This window comes from Colobus angolensis, unplaced genomic scaffold (genome assembly GCF_000951035.1).
Source record: "Colobus angolensis palliatus isolate OR3802 unplaced genomic scaffold, Cang.pa_1.0 Scaffold129, whole genome shotgun sequence".
Lineage (NCBI taxonomy): Eukaryota > Metazoa > Chordata > Mammalia > Primates > Cercopithecidae > Colobus > Colobus angolensis.
Genome location: NW_012114141.1, coordinates 4703222 through 4724066, shown reverse-complemented (window position 1 = coordinate 4724066; position 20845 = coordinate 4703222). Strand labels below are relative to the sequence as shown.

The following is a 20845-nucleotide window of genomic DNA, read 5'->3' as shown; positions in this document are numbered from 1 at the left end:
GCCCCCCGTTTGTGCGCCTGGGAGTCAGCGTCGGGGGTGGATGGCGGGAGGGGTGGACCCGTCAGCTCCCGGGCGGGCATGGCGAGCTGGGCGGGGTAGCTGCTTGTCGCCTACTTGCCTTCCCTGCCCCAGGAGGTCGGGGTATCTAGACTGGAAGGCCAGCTGCAGTAAAGGCAGGGCCTGGCGGCTGGACTAGTGCTCAACTTCCTACTTGATAAATTTCCCTGTTCGTTTGGGCCCCGGGACGCAAGCTTCCCTCCCTGGCCGGAAGCGAAGCGGGCACGGAATGCTCGAACCTTAAAAAATACAGTGTTTAGAAGAGAGAAGTCTTAACTTCACTTTTGAGGAAAGGAATCGTGACCTGGATTTAGTACGACTTAAGTTTATTCACACGTTAGAAAGTGAGGTCTTTCAGGATGAGAGAAAAAAAAAAAACAAAAAAACAAAAAAAAAACTTCGCAGGGAGGGCAAATCCCGGTCCCCACCCCCGACTTTTCCTGGAAAAACAGACACAGACCTTCAATACAAGATTCGATTCTACAAGTGACCTAGAATTTGTTCGATACTAGTTACTCGTTTTAGTTACAGGAATTGTATAATCTGTGTTTAAAGTTAACATCCTGTAGATTTTTTTTTTGTTTGAATAATAACTTTCTGGAAAGAGTTCATTTGTCAACTCTGAATTGGACAAAATCCTAAGATTTTAACATGCAACTTTCACACGTTTGGAGCAGATTGCACTGGAATTTCTAGACCCAGTAATTCTTTTGTAAACTTTTGTAAGTGTTGTGCTCTTGTACAAAATACTTAAAGCAGGAAGCAATAAATACAGGTATTGTTGAAAAATAAACCTTTGCTATCGGTGGCAAAGAAATTCATTTATATATTGGTTTTTCTCTGGGGTTTTGAGATTCTATGTCTTGGTACTTTTCATACCATATCTCTGAATTCATTTGTAAACTTGAGAATTTTTAATTTGTACAGCTATCTGCAGTATCACAGAACACTCAAACCTTAATGTGGGTAGGAATCTCTTGGGGCTTTTATTAAAAATGCATTTTCTGGTTCAGTAGGCCTATGGTACGTTTTGATATTGTACATTTCTAATAACGTGCTGCTGGACAAGGGACTATCTTTGAGTAGCAAGGAAGTGGATAACTTGTGTGCAAATAAATAAAGTGATGTATTTATCAATAAACATGTTCTTTTTAATAATTCACCCCCGGGTGTAGAGGTGGCTTGGGAGAAGGGGCAAATGGCAGGATGAACTGAGAAAGCTTTCAGAGTGAGCAGGCTGAGTCTGGATCCCAGGGGAGGGGACAGAAAGAGTGCAAATACTGTGTCTGTATGCTGTGTGGTGACTGCATCACTTGGTGTGTGAATTTTCCAGTAGAAGCTTGGTGTGCTATTAGGTGAAAGACTCGCTCAGCTATGCGTCGTTGGGTTTTATCAACATGTAGGCGGGGAATCCTGGTCTCTGAGTGTACAGCTGAGATGAAAGTTTCTTTCATTGGTGAAGTATTGCGTGTGTGCTCTCAGATGCGTCCTCAGTTGAGTAGTGCATTCCTGAGCTTTGGAAGCAAATGTGCAAACAATCGAGAGTCTTACAGTGGGTGTTCTAACTGGATTCAGGTTTTTTCTAATGTGATTTTTTCTCATTTAAGTTAAAAAGTCTAGAAATGTCACACAGAACTTCATGCACTTTATGGAAAATTGGTTGTACTTTTTTTTCTTTTTATTTATACTCCAATGATGACTGAGCAGAAGTTGTACTTCTAAATAACTCTGTGGAAGTTTTTAGTACCAGAATTTTTATAATTTTCATTCCAGTCCTTTGATATTTATGACAGTACTTCTGAAGCACTTACTAAGTGCCGGACACTGTTCTAAGTGCTTTACATAACTTGACTCTTTTTTTTTTTTGAGATGGACTCTCGCTCTATCGCCCAGGATGGAGTGCAGTGGTGCAGTGGCGCAATCTCGGCTCACTGCCACCTCTCCCTCGTGGCTTCAAACAGTTCTCCTGCCTTAGCCTCCCAGGTAGCCGGGATTATAGCCGCCTGCCACCACTCCCGACTAATTTTATTTTGTGTGTTTTCTTTTTTTTTTTTTAGTAGAGATGGAGGAGTTTCACCATGTTGGTCAGGCTGGTATCGACCTCCTGACCTCAAGTGATGTGTCTGCCTCGGCCTCCCAAGGTGCTGGGATTACAGGTGTGTGAGCCACTGTGCTCGGCCTACTTTTTTCTTTTTGAAAAGGAGTTTCGCTCTTGTCCAGGCTGGAGTGCAATGGCGCGATCTCGGCTCACTGCAACCTCCACCTCCCAGATTCAAGCGATTCTCCTGCCTCAGTCTCCTCAGGAGCTGGGATTACAGGCGCCCACCGCCATGCCCGGCTAATTTTTGTATTTTTAGTAGAGATGGGGTTTCACCATATTGGCCAGGCTGGTCTCGAACTCCTGACCTCAAGTGATCTGCCTGCCTCAGCCTCCCAAAGTGCTGGGATTACAGACGTGATCCACCAGGATCACGCCAGGCCGCGCTTGGCCTGCTTTCATTTTAAAAGTCAAATTTGTCATCCGTCTCAGTGCTTGTAATCTTTTCTGAGTAAGATATTGAAATTTGCGGGTTCATTTTGCTTGCGCTTGTTCACTGGACCAGTAGTCACTGTTACATGTAAAAGTATCTGCTTCCTCTGAAAGTTTTTTATTCCTTTATTTCCTGCCTGGGCTTGTCCTCCACCCTACATATATACATAGTAGATTTAGTGTCTGTTACCGGGGGTTTCTGACTTTTTATTTGGCCAGTGAGGACGATACAGAAAATGAAGCATTGGTCATTATCACATTTTAACACTGAAAAAGTAAGGACAACCCCGGAATAAAAGATGATCTTTTAAGTTGAATAATTTGTGTTTCATTTAAAAATGAATATATAATCCCTTCTCTTAACCCCCTTTTTGTCTCAGACTACTGAAAGTTTGTCCTGTTAGCAGTCTGAGAAGTGGTGCTTGTCCACCTGATCCTGAGACATTTCTCTCAACATGGGTAGATCATTGGAATGGCAGTGTGTACAGTGTGTGTACCAGAACTTGAAAAATGTGAAGTCAGCGTGGTGGGATGGTCAGCAGTGGAAGAGCTGGGAGAGGGGAGGGAGATCATTTGACGGAGAGGACTTGGGGGCTGCTTCTAGTAGCATCAATTCTCTATTACTAGAATAATGGTGAGTTTGGGAAGGATGTCAGTGTAACAACAAATCTCAGTGTAAATGCTTTCTTAGAAACCTGTGAAGTGTTTAGGAAAATGTTTATCATTCTACAAATGTTATGTAAACATTTAAAAATAATTCCTGTGCAGTGATTTAGTAACATTAAACATATAAATTGAGGGATAAAAAGAGGGTCAGAGGTTATTATCAGAGGTTTAAGATTGTCCTAAATTCTCTCTTATTCTTTTGGAATGTTCGGATAGAGTTGAAACCCTTGCTGCATGCCTACTTGCTGGCTTTTTTATTTCTTACCCTGATGCTGTGTTGTGGGCTGCATGGCCTTACCAGCTCTGCCATGCTTACTGGGCCTCACAGCTGAATGGCCAAGTCATTACTTACAGTTAACCCAGGGAAGCATTTGTTGCACATCCAAATGATGGAAGCCTTCTAACTGGTATTTTCAGCTATTAATAATTTTAATATTTTTACACATTCTATATGATTATGATATGTGTTATAATGCTGGTCAGCTAGTTAGTCTCACAGTGCATCACTTTTCTCATCTTTAAAATGGGGAAAATAATAGTAACTTTGAGAATTAGAGAGAGAGAGAGAGAGAGAGAGAGAGAGAGAGAGAGTGTGTGTGTGTGTGTGTAAAGCCCTTAATGCTATCATGTAAGTGATAGTTACTGTGAATAATCTACAATATGGTAGATCGTATCTGTATAATCAAGACGGACTATATCTTTGGAGATTATACAGTTTATTTGGGATAAGACTGTATGGGCCAAGAAAGCAGAGTTTGTACATTTTGGATGGAAATACAAAATTGGTACAGTAATGCTCTTATCCCTTTGGAGAATTAAATGCAAATAAATATAGTTTGACAGCGCAGATCTTTCAAAACAAGGAAGTAGGGCTGTAGAAAACAACATGTATTTGGTGGTGGTGTGAAAGGACTGGTTAAAATCTTTCAAGGGTAGTGTTGTGAAGCCTAGTACAGGATCACCTTTTTTTCCGAATATCCATTAGTTTGGATGAAAAACATCTACAGATAATGTCATTCAGTCATTGTCCAATGCTGCATGTGGTTTCTGTGGCTAACTCCATGAAAATATTTAGTAACTGCAGATTTATTGTTTTCTTAACTCAGTTGTCTAGAAAAGATGTTAACTGGGGTTTTTTTTTTTTTTGGAACAAACTTTTTTTTTTTTTTTTTTTGAGACGGAGTCTTGCTCTGTCGCCCAGGCTGGAGCGCAGTGGCCGGATCTCAGCTCACTGCAAGCTCCGCCTCCCGGGTTCACGCCATTCTCCTGCCTCGGCCTCCCGAGTAGCTGGGACTACAGGCGCCCGCCACCTCGCCCGGCTAGTTTTTTTGTATTTTTTAGTAGAGACGGGGTTTCACCATGTTAGCCAGGATGGTCTCGATCTCCTGACCTCGTGATCCGCCCGTCTCGGCCTCCCAAAGTGCTGGGATTACAGGCTTGAGCCACCGCGCCCGGCCAAATAGTCTTAAAAGTTTTGAAATAGGCATTACAGATAATTACATGTTATCATAGTTTTTTGTTAAGACAAGAGTGTTTACCTTTACTTTTTTGCTAGTCATGAAGGCTACATGAAGAAGAGTGATTGACTTTTTAAGATGGATTGAATGTAATTTTATGATACTTTATGGAAGACTAATTGTGTACGTATGTCTAAAGAAAATTCTGCTGTGAATGCATGTATTAGATCCAGTAATCACAGTATGTTAGGTTAGCCTGCCATTAGAAAAAAGAGCCCCTCTCCCCCATTATAGAAAGTAATGTCTATTGTGGAAATTTTATAAAAACAAATGATGAAAAATAATTACCTGCACTGTTGGGAATTTCTTCTCTTTCTTTCTTTTTTTTTTTTTTTTTGAGACGCAGTCTCACTCTGTCGCCCAGGCTGGAGTGCAATGGCCGGATCTCAGCTCACTGCAAGCTCTGCCTCCCGGGTTTACGCCATTCTCCTGCCTCAGCCTCCCTAGTAGCTGGGACCACAGGCACCCGCCACCTCGCCTGGCTAGTTTTTTTTTTGTATTTTTAGTAGAGATGGGGTTTCACCATGTTAGCCAGGATGGTCTCGATCTCCTGACCTCGTGATCCGCCCCTCTCGGCCTCCCAAAGTGCTGGGCTTACAGGTTTGAGCCACCGCGCCCGACCAGGAATTTCTTAAGCTTCTCTTTAGGCCTCTCTTGCCTTGAGAGATACTGCAAAATGAAAGTCAGTTTTGTATCACAAGTATTACTTTAGAAAGCTGAGTAACACACGTTGGTTAAGCAGGAGTGTTTTATCTTCTGATGCTACTAAACTTTTTGTCCCTAAGTAGGATAAAAAGGTTGAACCAAAAGTACTTAGATTCCCACTTCTAATTGGTGAGTCTTCAGAATAACTAGACCAGTGAGAAGTAAGCCCCCACTTCTGACATAAGCACCATGGGGAAGATACATCAGAGATAAACAGCCCCCACCTGACGGGAATTGGAATGAACACATATCTTAGGAACTGGCTGCAGAGGTATGCATTCAGTTTGCTGATAAGTGGGGATCAGAATCAACCCCTTTAAAGTTTCCCACAACTGGTGGGAAGTTTTTTTTTTTTTTTTTTGAGACAAACAGTCTCGCTTTGTCCTCCAGGCTGGAGTGCAGTGGCACGATCTCGGCTCACTGCAAGCTCCGCTTCCTGGGTTCACGCCATTCTCCTGCCTCTGCCTTCCAAGTAGCTGGGGCTACAGGCACCCGCCACCGCGCCTGGCTAATTTTTTGGTATTTTTAGTAGAGATGGGGTTTCACCGTGTTAGCCAGGATGGTCTCGATCTCCTGACCTTGTGATCTGCCCGCCTTGGCCTCCCAAAGTGCTTTGTTTTTTAAATTGAGACGGAGTCTCTGTCACCCAGGCTGGAGTGCAGTGGCGCGATCTCTACTCACTGCACCTTCTGCCTCCTGGGTTCCAGTGATTCTCCTGCCTCAGCCTCCAGAGTAGCTGGGACTACAGGTGCGCGCCACCAAGCCTGGCTAATTTTTTTGTATTTTTAGTAGAGACAGGGTTTCACCATGTTGGCCGGGCTGGTCTCAAACTCCTGAATCAGGTGATCCGCCCGCCTCGGCTTCCTGGAGTGCTGGGATTACAGGCATGAGCCACCACGCCAGGCCTCTGGGAAGTGTTTTGACTTTATATTGAGACTTTGGAGGTGTCCAGCAGCTACCTGGCAGAAGTTCTAGACGAGTTCTTAGTATGACATCTCTTGCCATCCTGGGATGGGATAGTGGTTTGATTGCCTTGGCTCCCTGGTGGAGCTTGGGGAACAAGGTTGGAGACGTGGAGTTGATAGGAGATGGAAAGGTGGTGCCACTATTTCCATCTTTGTCTACTGCATATTCATTAAACTAGGCTCCTTTTACTTCCATGAGGAACAAGAGTCTTATGGTAAGAGTGTTCATTTTTAGAAATAGATGGGGTGACTTAGGAAGATTTGGGTCAAGTTGCCTCCTCACCCACCTTCATTTCTCTAAGGTTGGGGTTAATTTAAATCTCTTTATCCTGTGGTATGTGTGTGTGCAAGTTTGTGTGTACCTATAGATCTACATTTTTAATTGTAATTTTACTAAATTTTATTTTTTAGAAGAAAGGTCGCACCCTGTTACCCAGGCTGGAGTGCAGTGGTATGATTATGAGAGAGAGGACTAGCTGGATTTCCTAGACCTTGAAAGAATTCCTAAGCCTAGCTGGGGAAGATGACCACACCTGCCTTTAAACGTGGGACTTGTAACTCAGCTCACACCCAACCAATCGGGTAGTAAAGAGGGCTCACTAAAATACAAATTAGGCCACAGCAGGAGGTAAAGAAATAGTAAAATTATATATTGCCTGAGAACACAGGGGGAGGGACAATGATCGGGATATGAACCCAGGCATATAAACCCCTTTGGGTCCCCTACCTTGTATGGGAGCTGTTTTCACTCTATTAAATCTTGGCACTGCACAGTCTTCTGGTCTGTGTTTGTTACCACTTGAGCTGAGCTTTCGCTCGCCGTCCACCACTGCTGTTTGCCGCCATGGCAGACCCACCTCTGACTTCCACGCCTCTGGATCCGACAGGGTGCCCAGCTGTGCTCCTGATCCAGCATGGCGCCCATTGCTGCTCCTGATCGAGCTAAAGACTCGCCATTGTTCCTGCATGGCTAAATGCCCAGGTTCGACCTAACTGAGCTGAACACTAGTTGCTGGGTTCCACGGTTCTCTTCTGTGACCCGTGGCTTCTAATAGAGCTAAAACACTCACCGCGTGGCCCAGGGTTCCATTCCTGGGAATTCGTGAGGCCAGGGAACCCCAGGTCAGAGAACAAAAGGCTTGCTGTCATCTTGGGAGTGGCCGCCACCATCTTGGGAGTGGCCCACCACCATCTTGGGAACTCTGAGAACAAAGACCCACCCGTAACAATTACACCTCATTGCAGCCTCATATACCGTTTTAAATAAATTGAAATGAATTCAGCGATTTTGTTGTTTGCAGTTGTTTTTCACCTAATATTTTATGATATTACTCATGTCATTAGTTTTCCACTTAACTTTTAGTGGCCCCATACTATTTCATTGTGTGAGTGTACCATAAGTAGTCCTCCATTCTTAGACACCTAGATTTCTTTCATTCTTTATTACAAATAGTGCTACATTGAACATTATTATAGCTAATATCCGTCTGTGCCTATGCATTATTTATTTAGGAGAAATTGTGGGTGGAATTGCTGGGTCAAAAGATCTGCTCATCTTTATTTTTCATTTTTATTTCTTAAGACAAGGTCTTGCTCTGTTGCCCAGGCTGGAATGCAGTGGCACGATCACGGCTCACTGCATCCTTGAGCTCCTGGGCTCAAGTGATCCTCCCACCTCAGCCTCCTGAGTAGCTGGCACCACAGGCATATGCCACCATACCCAGCTAATTAAATTTTTTTTTTTTTTTTTGGTCATAGAGACCATGTCTCCCTGTCTCAAACGTTGCCCAGGCTGGTCTCAAACGTTGGGGCTCAAGCTATCCTCCCACATCGGCCTCCCAAAGTGTTTGGATTATATTTGTGAGCCACCACGCCTGGGGTGCCCATCTTTAACAGTTTTGTTATACATGGCCAAATTGCCCACCAAAAAGATTATGCCAGTTTACCCTTTACAACAAAGCCATTAGAGAGACCTTTTACTTGCCATTATTGGGATTATCATTTTGTTAAACAGCTTTATTCAGGTTTGACTTTATATTTCCTTCTCTTCCCTTACAGGTTTTAACATTTTATGTAGCTGAGTCTTGTTTTTCCTTTAGGTACCTTGTGTAGATGGGCTTTTCCTACCTTATGTTTACATAGTGATTAATTTTATTTTTTCAACTATTTTCATACTTTCATTTTCTATTTTTGGTTTTGCAGTTATTCCAGAACATGTTTTGTTGTATAGTATGAGGTAGAGGGTCCAAAAAATTTTAAGCTTTTGATTAACCAATTTCCTCAATACTGTTTAATGAATGATCTCTTTTTCTGTGGATGTCAGAAACTTTACTGTTGGGTCTTCTATTGTCTCACAGTATTTTATCTTTTATTTTTATAAATGGGATTTGTCTCTCTCCCCCTCCCCCCTCCACATATATATGTAGGTATATAAAACATTTATAAAGGTTTATATATAGTATATTAAAAAATACATTGTATGAATGTATCATAAGTAGTCCTTCATCTTTAGATACTTAGATTTCTTTCAATCTTTATGACAAATAGTGTTACACTGGACATTATTATAGCTAATATCCCGTCGTGCCTATGCATTAATATTTGCGAGAAATTGTGAATACAATTGCTGGGTCAAAAGATCTGCCCATCTTTACTTTTCATTTTTTTGAGGCAGGGTCTTGCACTGTTGCCCATGCTGGGACCCATTTTCTTTCTTTAATGCTGTGTGTCTGAATCTCACTATTGCTGGTAAATAGAAGACTTTTTAACTTCTTTTGTATATTTATTGTGTAACCAGTCGCTTTTTGAATCTCTTATTTATTATAATGACTTTTCAGTTAATTCTCTTAGGTTTTCCAGGTACATAATCATACCATCTGGAGCCAGCCATTTTTTTGTAAGGATTTTTTCATGATTAATTTTGACTGACGGAAATGGTGCTAGAATGATTTTTCTTAATTTTATTGACTTGAAATATAATGTTTCGATATGGTACCTGTGTATTTTATCTACTCAGCTCTCAAAAGGGTTTTAAAATATCTGGAAAATCACTCTACCAAATGATCTCTAAGGACACTTCTAGCTCAGGAGTTTTGTGATTCTACTTTTATGTCAAAAGATAAAAGATTCCTGGTAACATACATAGCTCTCTTCCTTTATAATTATTGTTGTCTGGCTTCACCCCCCCAAGTGATTACCCTGCACTTTTATTTCCTTAGAACTTGAAGATTTTTTTCTGTGTGGTTTAGCGTAAATTAAAAGAGAAAACTGACAGACTCATCCCTACTCAGACTGTGAGCTCAGACTGTGCAAAATCATGTCTTGTGATTTTCTTCTGGTAAGATCCTTATGGTGAGTTGTCTCATCAAGCTATGTTCCTGCCATGGACTACTTAAAGTTCCCCAAGCCACATTTAGTAGTTGTCAGAACTGAGGTTAATAGAAGTCATTGGGAAGTGATACATAGACCCGGATGCAGTGAAGGTAGGACAGAACGGGAGAGGTAGGAATGGGGAAGCACCTAGTATGAACTCTTCTTTCTCTGGCCCCCTTTCTGCTTCGTGGTAATCTCTCTGGACTCCTTTGACTCTGCCCTCTTACTGAACTTTCTGGCTTCCTGTTTATTCTCCAGATATACCTTGTCTCCTTTCTTTCAGAAAATTGCTCCTTACCTCCTTTCTACTTTGATCAGGAGTACTACATGCTTTCCACCAGTATGGGAAGTGGCCCTGATCAGTTCCCCTAATGTCCCCATCTTGTCACAAAACTACTACAAAATTTCTTGACCAGTGGCAATCATGTATTCCACCTTGCGAAGCATGTGGCAAGGTATTGGTTAAAGTTGGGTTTCCTTATAACATGAAACTACTGATATGGAAACATTAATGAATGTTAATGAAGGGAGAGACAGATACTTCATAAAGACAAATGGTCAGATAATTATATATATATTTTAAATTTTTATTTATTTATTTATTTACTTATTTATTTATTTTTTTGAGACAGAGTCTCACTCTGTCACCCAGATTGGAGTGCAGTGGTGTGATCTTACTGCAACCTCCCATTCTCCTGTCTCAGCCTCCTGAGTAACTGGGATTACAGGCGAATGCCACCAAGCCTGACAAATTTTTGTATCTTTAGTAGAGATGGGGTTTTGCCATCTCTTCTGGTCGCCATCTCTATTGGTCAGGCTGTTCTTGAACTCCTGATCTCAGGTGATCCACTTACCTTGGCCTCCCAAAGTGCTGAGATTACAGACGTGAGCCACCGGGCCTGGCCCGAAGAGTCTGTTGTCTTAGACCTCCTACCTGATTTCCTCCCTGAACTTTCAGATCTGTGTATCTGATTGCCCACTGGATAACTCCACTTCTTAATGGCCCACAGGAAACTCAGTTTACTATGTCTGCAACAGAATTTACCTTCTTCTCTTACAAAAAATCTTTACAAGTGTGTGTGTGTTTTTAAATTAAATTAAATTTTATTTTTTATCTCAGCACTGCCATCTCACTAGTTATTCAAGCCAGAAACCTGGCAGACATATTTTACTCCATTCTCCACATCCTCATGTACAGGCATCAAACTCAAGCCTGTGGATTTGAACCCATTGTGTCGTCATCCCTCCTACGTCTTCTCTAGTTCAGGTCCCCATCATCTCTCGCCTTTGTTTCCCTAAGGTCTTCTGACTGGTGTCCCTGCAGCCAGGTAGGTAATCTTTTTAAGCTCTCATGATTCTCTTATTCTGTGGCTTAAAACCCGATATTCTCCATTGCCTCTTTCCAGTTTCATGACTCCCCCCGCCCCCTTTTTTTTTTATGAGACAGAGTCTCGCTTTGTCGCCAGGTTGGAGTGCAGTGGTGCAATCTCAGCTCACTACAACCTCCGCCTCCCAGGTTCAAGCAATTCTCCTGCCTCAGCCTCCTGAGTAGAGTAGCTGGGACTACAGGCGTGCGCCACCATGCCCAGCAAATTTTTGTATTTTTAGTACAGATGGGATTTCACCATGTTGGCGAGGATGGTCTCAATCTCTTGACCTCGTGATCCACCTGCCTCGGCCTCCCAAAGTGCTGGTATTACAGGCGTGAGTCACTGCACCCAGCCTCATGACCCCCTCTTTTGCCTCCCTTATGTTGTGTGATTTTGTTTAAAAGTAAAAAGTGCTGAAATTCTTTGATTTTGGAACTGTTCATGTTTTTGCTTGCCTTGGGCATGGAGTAGTTTTTCTGTCCCTTTATCTTACTTACTTTGTGAGGTCTTAGCTTAAATGCCACTATTCCAGGAAGCTTCTTTATACTACCAAGTCTGTGTCGTGCTCTCCCTGTTTGGCCAAATACTCTATACTATAATATTTATGTATTACTCATAATACATAAGTATTATGAATTATGAATTATAATATTTATGAATTATAATTACTTTTTTACTCATTAGTCTGTGTCTTGCTTTTGACTGCTCTGTGAGTACCAGGGCCGTGTATAACATCTTTACTTTCATACTTTTGGTGGTGTGCTTGTTAAAAATAGATGTCCCATACCAGGTACTGTTTTGTGTTAAAAATACAGCAGTAAATAAGAGGCTGTTCTGGTTGTTAACTGCTCTGTGACAAATGGCTTCAAAACTTTGCAGCTTAAAGCAATGGTAATATTTATTTACTCATGATTTTTTGATTTTTATAGGACTCTTTGGGGATAGTTTATCTTTGTTTCATATGGTGTCAGCTCAGTGGGGGTTAGATTGTCTACTTCCAAATGGCTCACTTACGTAGCTGGCAGTTTATGCTGGCTGCTCTCCAGGAGCTCAGCTAGGGCTATTTACCAGAGGTACTAAATGAGGTCTTTTCCTGTGGCCTGGCCATGACTGGTAGGTTCTAAGAAGGAGTGCCCTGAGAACAAGCATTTCAAGAGACTAGGCTGGGAGCTGATAGAGCATTACTTCTGCTGTATTCTGTTGGCTAAGAAGACAAAGAGTCAACCCAGATTGAAGAGGAAGAAAATTAAACTCCATCTGTTGATGGAGAAAATGACAAAGAATTTTCAGCTATACTTAATTTGCTACACAAACTTAAAATACAAAAAATGAAACTACAAAAATTGTGGAATGAATTAATTCCCCTCTATACTTTCATCTTCCCAAGAATCAAAGTACAACATGAAGTATAATTTTTTTTTTTTTTTTTTTTGAGATGGAGTTTCACTCTTGTTGTCTAAGCTGGAGTGCAATGGCGCATTCTTGGCTCACTGAAACCTCTGCCTCTTGGGTTAAAGCGATTCTCCTGCCTCAGCCTCCTGAGTAGCTGGGATTACAGGTGCCTGCCACCACGCCCGAGTAATTTTTTTGTATTTTTAGTAGAGATGGGGTTTCACCATGTTGTCCAGGCTGTTCTCGAACTCCTGACCTCAGGTGATTCGCCTGCCTTGGCCTCCCAAAGTGCTGGGATTACAGGTGTGAGCCACCATGCCTGACCAACATTAAGTACAATTTTAAAAAGTGACCTTTGTTCTCACTTTTCTTGAACAATTTTACTTCATGTTCTTTATTTCTGTAATTATTCAGATTATTTCCTAAGTTTGTTTGTTTGTTTTTGAGACTGTCTTGCTCTGTCTCCCTGGCTGGAGTGTAGTGGTGTGATCTTGGCTCACTGCAACCTCTGCCTCACGGGTTCAAGTGATTCTTCTGTGTCAGCCTCCCAAAGAGCTGGGACTACAGGCGCGTGCCATAATGCCTGGCTGATTTTTTGTATCTTTAGTAGAGATGGGGTTTCACCGTGTTAGCCAGGATGGTCTCGATGTCCTGACCTTGTGATCTGTCCGCCTTGGCCTTCCAAAGTGCTGGGATTATAGGCGTGAGTCACCGCACCTGACCCAGTTTCCTAATTTTTACATTTTAATTGAGCATGTAACTTAGTGTTGTGTTCTGTTTTTTTTTTTTTTTCAAGTTTCATCTTTCACAAATCCTTATGCACTGATTACCCTAAGCGTATTTCTGGAGTTGAGATTAGTGTATCAGAGGGTATGTGTAATAGAAATTTTGGTACTTAACTGCAAAACTGCCTTATAGAAAGATAATTTATACCTCAGCTTTTAGTGCAGGAGAGAACTAATTTGTTTAGAACATTGCCACCAGAGGGTATTGTAAGTCATTGTTTTTGGTTAGTCTGTTGGCAAAAATTGATAGATTGCTTTTATTTTTCTTTCTTTATTGCCTGTTTGAGCTCTGTATTTTGGGGGGTGTTCACTTTTTTTCTTACTGATTTTCAGGTGCTCTTTGAGTATTGTATCTTTAACTCTTTGCCTATTGTATATTGGAAGTATTCCCAACATTGTTTTTAAATTTGCTATACATTTTAAAAATTCTTATTAAGAACTGTTACATTTTTATGTAGTCTCATATATTACTCCTCTTCTTTATGGTTTCTGGTTTTGGGATAATGTTGAAAAGACTTTCCCTATTCCAAAATTATAAAACTGTTAACACTTGATTGATACTACATTTTTATGGTTTCATATTTTTATGTATAAGTCTTTGACCTATTTGAAAATATTTTTTCTGTGTACAGAGAAAGGAACCAAATTTATTTTTTTTCAAATGGCTTGACAGCTTTTGCAGCATCATTTATTGTTACCTTTTTTCCACAGATTTAAAGCACCACCTTTATTAAATTCAGAATGCCCATATGTTCTTGTATCTGTCTCTGCAATCTTGAATTTATTCCATCAAGCCGTTTGTCTCTATATGTATCAGTAACAAGTTCCTGTAGCTCTTAGTACATTATAATATCTAAATAGGACTAGACTTCCCTCATTATTCTCCTTCTGAATTGTTTTTGGTTGCTCTCACATGTTTACTTTCATGATTTTTGATAGTTTTTCAGTTGATTCTCTTTTGTTTTCTAGGTAGAAAATACCTACAAATATTGGCGAATGTTCCCTGTTCCTTTCTAATATTTATGCCTTTTTATTTTGTTGGCTTCTCTAATTCCTTTGGCTACCACTTTCAGAATAATTTTAATTAATAGTGATGGCAGCCAGGTTCCTTGTTTGATGCCTGATGTTAATAGTAATGTTTCAAATATTGCTCCGTTAAGCATTGTGCAGACTTTGGTTAGGGTGTGTGGGTATGCGTTTGTGTGCTCTTTAAAATCACATATAACATAATTTTCTGTAAGGTATGGATGTTGACTCTTATCAAATACCTTTTTTGGTTTCTCTTGCCATAGTTATATTTTCCAACCTTTGTCCTTCCAATTATGGTGAATTATATTAACTGATTTTTCTAGTATCAAAATATTCTTATGTTCTTGTAGTGAACATTTATCATATATTACTTTCTAATATAGTGTGGATTTCTACTTATTAATACTCCTTTGGATGTTTGTAGCCATAGTCATTCATAAGTGAAAGAGGCATGCAGTTCTATTTATGTGTTCTCTTTGTGAGGTTTAACATCACTATTATACTGGTTTCATCAAAATAATATCCTTTCTCTGTGCTCTGAAACAGTTTAAATAGCATGTGATTGAAATAACTCACCTATTTGTGCAGGCCTGGTGCTTTTTGTGGAGTAGTCCTTTATTTATTCTCTTAGCTTCCTTGGTTATTTATGTGTTAGATTTCTCTCATTCCTTGGATCAATTTTGGTAATTCATATTTTTTCTCAAAAAATCATTTATTTCATGTAGATTTGTGGACGATTACAGTTTAATAAATGTTCAGGTTATTTCTCCCTTTTTGGTGATTTCAGCTTTTGTTACTGTTGTTTATGACTCTGTTTCTTGGCAGAAACAAGGCTGAACTCAGTTCTCCTTTATTTGTCATCCTTTCACCACTCTGGCTAAGCTTCCAGTTGTTTCAAATACTTAATTTTTGTACTTTTTTTTTTTTTGAGACGGTGTCTCACTCTGTCACCCAGGCTAGAGTGCAGTGGCGCGATCTTGGTTCATTGCAACCTCCGCCTCCCAGGTTCAAGCGATTCTCCTATCTCAGCCTCCTAAGTAGCTGGTATTATAGGCATGTGCCACCGTGCCTGGCTAATTTTTGTATTTTTAGTAGAGATGGGGTTTCACCATCTTGGCCAGGCTGGTCTCGAACTCCTGACCTTGTGTGATCCACCTGCCTTGGCCTCCCAAAGTGCTGGGATTACAGCTGTGAGCCCCCGCGCCCAGCCAATTTTTGTACATTTTAAGTATTGCTAGTGGGGGAGGGGGAATTGGTAGACCACTATATTCCACAGCCTTTATACATATTTCTATTTGAAGACTTAATTTCAGAATCTTATTATCTATTAGTAGCCGTGTAATATGATTGATCTGTTAGATTTGGTAAAATTCTATTCTGGACAGTATTGGTGGAATCAAGTTGAGTAAATAGGTTATTCTTTGCTGTGTCAGTGTTACGTAGTTCCACAAAATGAAACTTTTAGTGATTAAAATGTAAAAATATGAAACCTTTTGAAATAGAAAGCAAGGTAATATGGTCAACTTGTTTACATGGACAAAGTAATTTTCTGAAAACAACTAGAAGAGAAGAATAAAATATATTTAAAAGGTTTATTCTTTCAGAGCTAACATGCATAGCAGCAAAAGAAATCATAAACAGAGTAAACAGACAACCTACAGAATGGGGGGAAATATTTGTAAACTATCCATCCAACAAAGGTATAATATCCAGAATCTATAAGGAACTTAAGCAGTTGAACAAGCAAAAATCAAACAACCTCATTAAAAATTGAGCAAAGAACATGAACAGGCACTTTTCAAAAGAAGACATGCATATGCAGCCATAAGCATATGAATAAATGCTCAATATCATTAATCATTAGGGAAATACAAATCACACCCATAACGGGATACCATCTCACACCAGTCAACAATGACTATTACTAAAAAGTCAGAAAATAACAAGCTGGTGAGGTTTCAGAGAATAAGGAATGCTTAAAAACTGGTGGTGGGAATGTAAATTAGTTTAGCCATTGTGGAAAAGTAGTGTGGTGATTTCTCCACTTAAAATAGAGGTATCATTTGACCCAGCAACCCCATTATTGGATATATGCCCAAAGAAATATAAATTTTTCTATCATAAAGACACATGCATATGTATGTTCATTGCAGCACTATTCACGACCGCAAAGACATGGAATCAAATGCCCATCAGCGATAGACTGGATAAAGAAAATGTACATACACACCATGGAATACCATGCAGCCATAAAAAAGAATGAGATTATGTCTATTGTAACAACATGGGTGAAGCTGGAAGCCATTGTCCCAAGTGAACTAATGCAGGAACAGAAAACCAGATACTGCATGTTCTCACTTGTAAGTGGGAGTTACACATCGTGTATACATGGACACAAAAAAGGGAACAACAGACACTAGGGCCGACTTGAGGGTTGAGGATGGGAGGAGGAGGGAGATGATTATAAAAGTACCTATTGGGTGGGTACTGTGTTTATTACCTAGGTGATGAAATAATCTGCACACCAAACCCCTGTGACATGCAGTTTACGTATATGACAGACGTGCCCATGTACCCCTGAACCTAAAATTAAAAAACAAATTACCAGGACTGAATCTATATGAAAGCAGGAATTCAGGGCGAGAAGCAGAATATTAAAGACTACTTTTCTTCTGAGGACATTTGCCACATTCTGAGGAGATTTTATTTTGCTTTTGAAGGCCTCACAAGGCACAGGATATAGAAATTGAAGCCCAGGTTGGCCCAAGGTGGGGAGTCTAATAAGAAATTCCTTCCCTATAAAACTGAGGCTCCAAAGAGCCATGCCTGTAGAGTATGGGTGAACCAAAATTTAAACCCCTCCTGTGCTCTTGCCCACAGGAGGCTGCAAGAAAAGTTGCCTTGGACCTAGAAAAAAAATACTTCTTCATTCCTAAGTCGTTATAACAACTGGCCTTCTCTCTCTTGGATTTGCAGTTCAAATTTTACTTTGCCTGGTATCAAAAAACCCCTCAAGCTGTGACTTAAAGGGGTTTTAGATGCCTCACAGAAAGAAATGAAAATCCTCTCAGAATACATTTTAATTTTAGGCTCCAGGGAATTTTCCATAGAATTAGTTCACAGTAAATTATAACCAAGCATACAAGGAAACATGATACGATGAGTAAGAGGCAGCAAAAACAACAGACAGAAATAGACCCTTAGAAAGTTTGGATATTGGAAATACCAGACACAGATCATAAAACAGCTGTATTTATTGGTGGAAAAATATCTGCTGGGAACAGGAAACTTAACACATTTGAAAAAGACCTGAACAGTGAAACCTCTACAAGTGAAAAATGCAGTAATAACTATAATGAAAAAACTGGGTGTAGTTAACAGCAGATTGGATACAACTAAAGAAAGAGATACTCAATGACCTGGATATATGAGTGAAGAAATTATCCAGAATGTATCACAGAGAAGGAAATGGGCAAAAAGAAAGAGGGTAAGATATATATAAACACACACATACACATATTACATAAAATGAGAAAGTGTGACACTTCTTTCATTAGTTTTCCAAGAGCAGAAGGGAAAAATAATGGGAAAGGAGTAAACAAGATTTGATGAGGTAGTAGTTGAGAATGTTTCAGAGCTGATAAAAAGCACCACGACAAATTTGAGAAGCTGAGAGAGCTGCAAGCAGAATAGCTTAAAGAAAATATGCATCTAGAGACATCGTAGTAAAATGAAGAACATCAACAACAAAGAAAATATCTTAAAAGTTGCCAGAGAATAAAAGATTACCTTCAAAGGAGCTGAGGCAGTTACAATGATAGCTGACTATACAGGGGCAAAAATGGAAGCCAGGAAATGGTGGAGTGGTATCTCAACGTGCTGGACAAAAATTTGCCAATCTGGACTGGGTGTGGGGGCTCACACCTGTTAACCCCAGAACTTTGGGAGACTGAGGTGGGAAGATTGCTTTGGCCCAGGAGTTTGAGACCAACCAGGACAACACAGTCAGACCCTATCTCTGCAAATACTTTAAAAAAACTAGACGAGCGTGGTGGCATGTGCTGGTGGTTGGTCCCTGCTCAGACCATAGGCACAGCCACTTGGGAAACTGAGGCTGGAGGATTGCTTGAGCCCAGTGAGGCTGCAGTGAGTTGTGATTATGCTGCTGCAGTCCAGCCTGGATAACACAGAGTGAGAGAGAATTCGTCTCAAAAAAAAAAAAAAAAAATGCCAATCTGGATTTCTATACCTGATGAAAATATATTTCAGCAATAAGGGTAAAATAGTGAAATAGACATTTTCAGATAGAATTGGAAAATATTCTCTGATTTTAAAGAGAACATGTATAGATAGAAATATTTTCTGATTGGTTCTAGTATTGTAATGAAGTATTCTAATGTAGTTGACCCTTGAACAATATAGGAGTTAAGGGTGCCCACTCCCTGTGCAGTTGAAAATCCACTTATAACTTTTGACTCCCTCAAACTTAACTACTAATAGCTTACCGTTTACTGCGAGCCCTACTGATAATATAAACAGTTGGTTAACACATAGACTCATATCTACATGTATTTTATGCATTAATTTTGATATTAGTAGGCTGTGTGGGTCATCTGAATTTTTTCAAATTGTTGTGAATCTCCAAAATTTTTTTTAAATATATGTTTTGAAAAAATCCACATGAGTGTACTGGCACAGTTCAAACTCATGTTGTTCAAGGGCAAGCTGTATAAGCACTTCTGAGCTTCACATAATTATTTTATTCTTAGAGAATTATTGTTTATACTTAGAAAACACAGATACTGTTTGGCAGTACTTTTACCAATATATTACTCCAACTTTTAGATCTTTACTCTGTTCAGAATCATCAATATTTTTGTAGGAAATCTTTTGTGGTGTGATTAATGGATGTTTTGAAGTCTTGCTGTATTAATAATGTATTTTTTTATTTTTACTTTTTTGGTTATTTTTAAATTTTTTAATTTTCATGGGTATGTAGTAGGTGTATATATTTATGGGGTACGTGAGATGTTTTGGTTCAAGCATGCAGTGTGAAGTAATCACACATAGAGAATGGATATCCATCTCCTGAAGCATGTATTCCTTGTGTTACAAATAATCAAATGACACTTTTAGTTACTTTAGAATGTACCATTGTTATTATTGTCTAGTCACCCTAGGCAATAGTATGGTTAATAATAGTTGCGCTATCAAATAGTAGGTCTTACTCTTTCTTTAGAACTATTTTTTGTACTCAATGACCAATTTCACCCCAATAATGTAATTCTTAATATTCATATTCGAAATGGTAAAATGCAAACCACATTTGGAGAAAACTGTGTTCTGCTATTTGCAAAAATTAGTCCTGGAAATTACTTTACTCTCACTGCCCCAGTCCCAAATACATTTCTGGGGAAAAAAATAGTGGGAGTTGTGTTTTTCATCCATGAAAAAGGTTTGTATAAGGGACAGCCTAGGATAGTGGGAAGAGCAAACAGACCTTAAAGTTAAATGGATCTGGATTGGAATCTGGCTCCACCACTTAGTAATGCAGTCCTGATCAAGTGACAACCCTTCTGAGACTTAGTTTTCTCATTTGTAAAATAGGAATAACGACTACCTTGCAGGTGTATTGTGGGCGTATTGCAGTTATGTTTGTAAAAAGCACTGAGGACAGTGTATGACTCCTAGTGGGTTCCCAATATGTGGCAACTTAAAAATTGTTACTAGAGGTTGAGCTTCTGAAAAATTGAAATCTGAAATGATCCAAAATCCAAAACTTTTTGAGTACAGATATGAGTCCAGAGGTGGGAAATATCAAACCTGACCTGTGATGAATCACAGTGAGAACTTTGTTTTGTGCACAAAATATTGTGTAAAATTACCTTCAGGCTGTGTATCTAAGGTGTAAATAAACATAAATGAATTTTATCTTTATACTTGGGTCCCATCTCCAGGGTATCTCATTATGTATATGCAAATATTCAAAAATTTGAAAAAAAAAATCTGAAACACTTCCGGTCCCAAGCATTTTGTATAAGGCATACTTGTGCCGAGTACAATAGAAGCGTTAATTAAATCTGGCAAGGAAGTTGAAATAGTACAAGTAATATAAAAGAATTGATGATACTTTTAATATTGAAGAGTTAAGGACATTGATAGTAATGATACATTTTTTTTTGAAGACAAGAAAATGTCGGAATAAGGCTTTACCTGTTGATTTGACGGTTAGTTTTCCATAACATTGGTTGTGTGTATTGCTCCCAGGTCAGGCAACTTTACATTATTATTATTATTAGTTAATTGATTAATTTTTTTGAGACATAATCTTGCTCTGTCGCCCAGGCTGGAGTGCAATGGCGTGATCTCGGCTTACTGCAACCGCTGCCTCCTGGTTTCAAGCAATTCTTGTACCTCAGCCTCCCCAGTAGCTGGGATTACAGGCATGTGCCACTAC

General features: G+C 39.8%; 1 protein-coding gene across 1 annotated transcript in view; it reads left to right on the top strand.

The window, feature by feature from the left end:
• The window catches only part of TBC1D5 (TBC1 domain family, member 5), a 582411-nt gene that overhangs the window by 587 nt on the left and 560979 nt on the right, over nucleotides 1-20845 (top strand). The gene's annotated exons all lie outside the window — the stretch shown is intronic.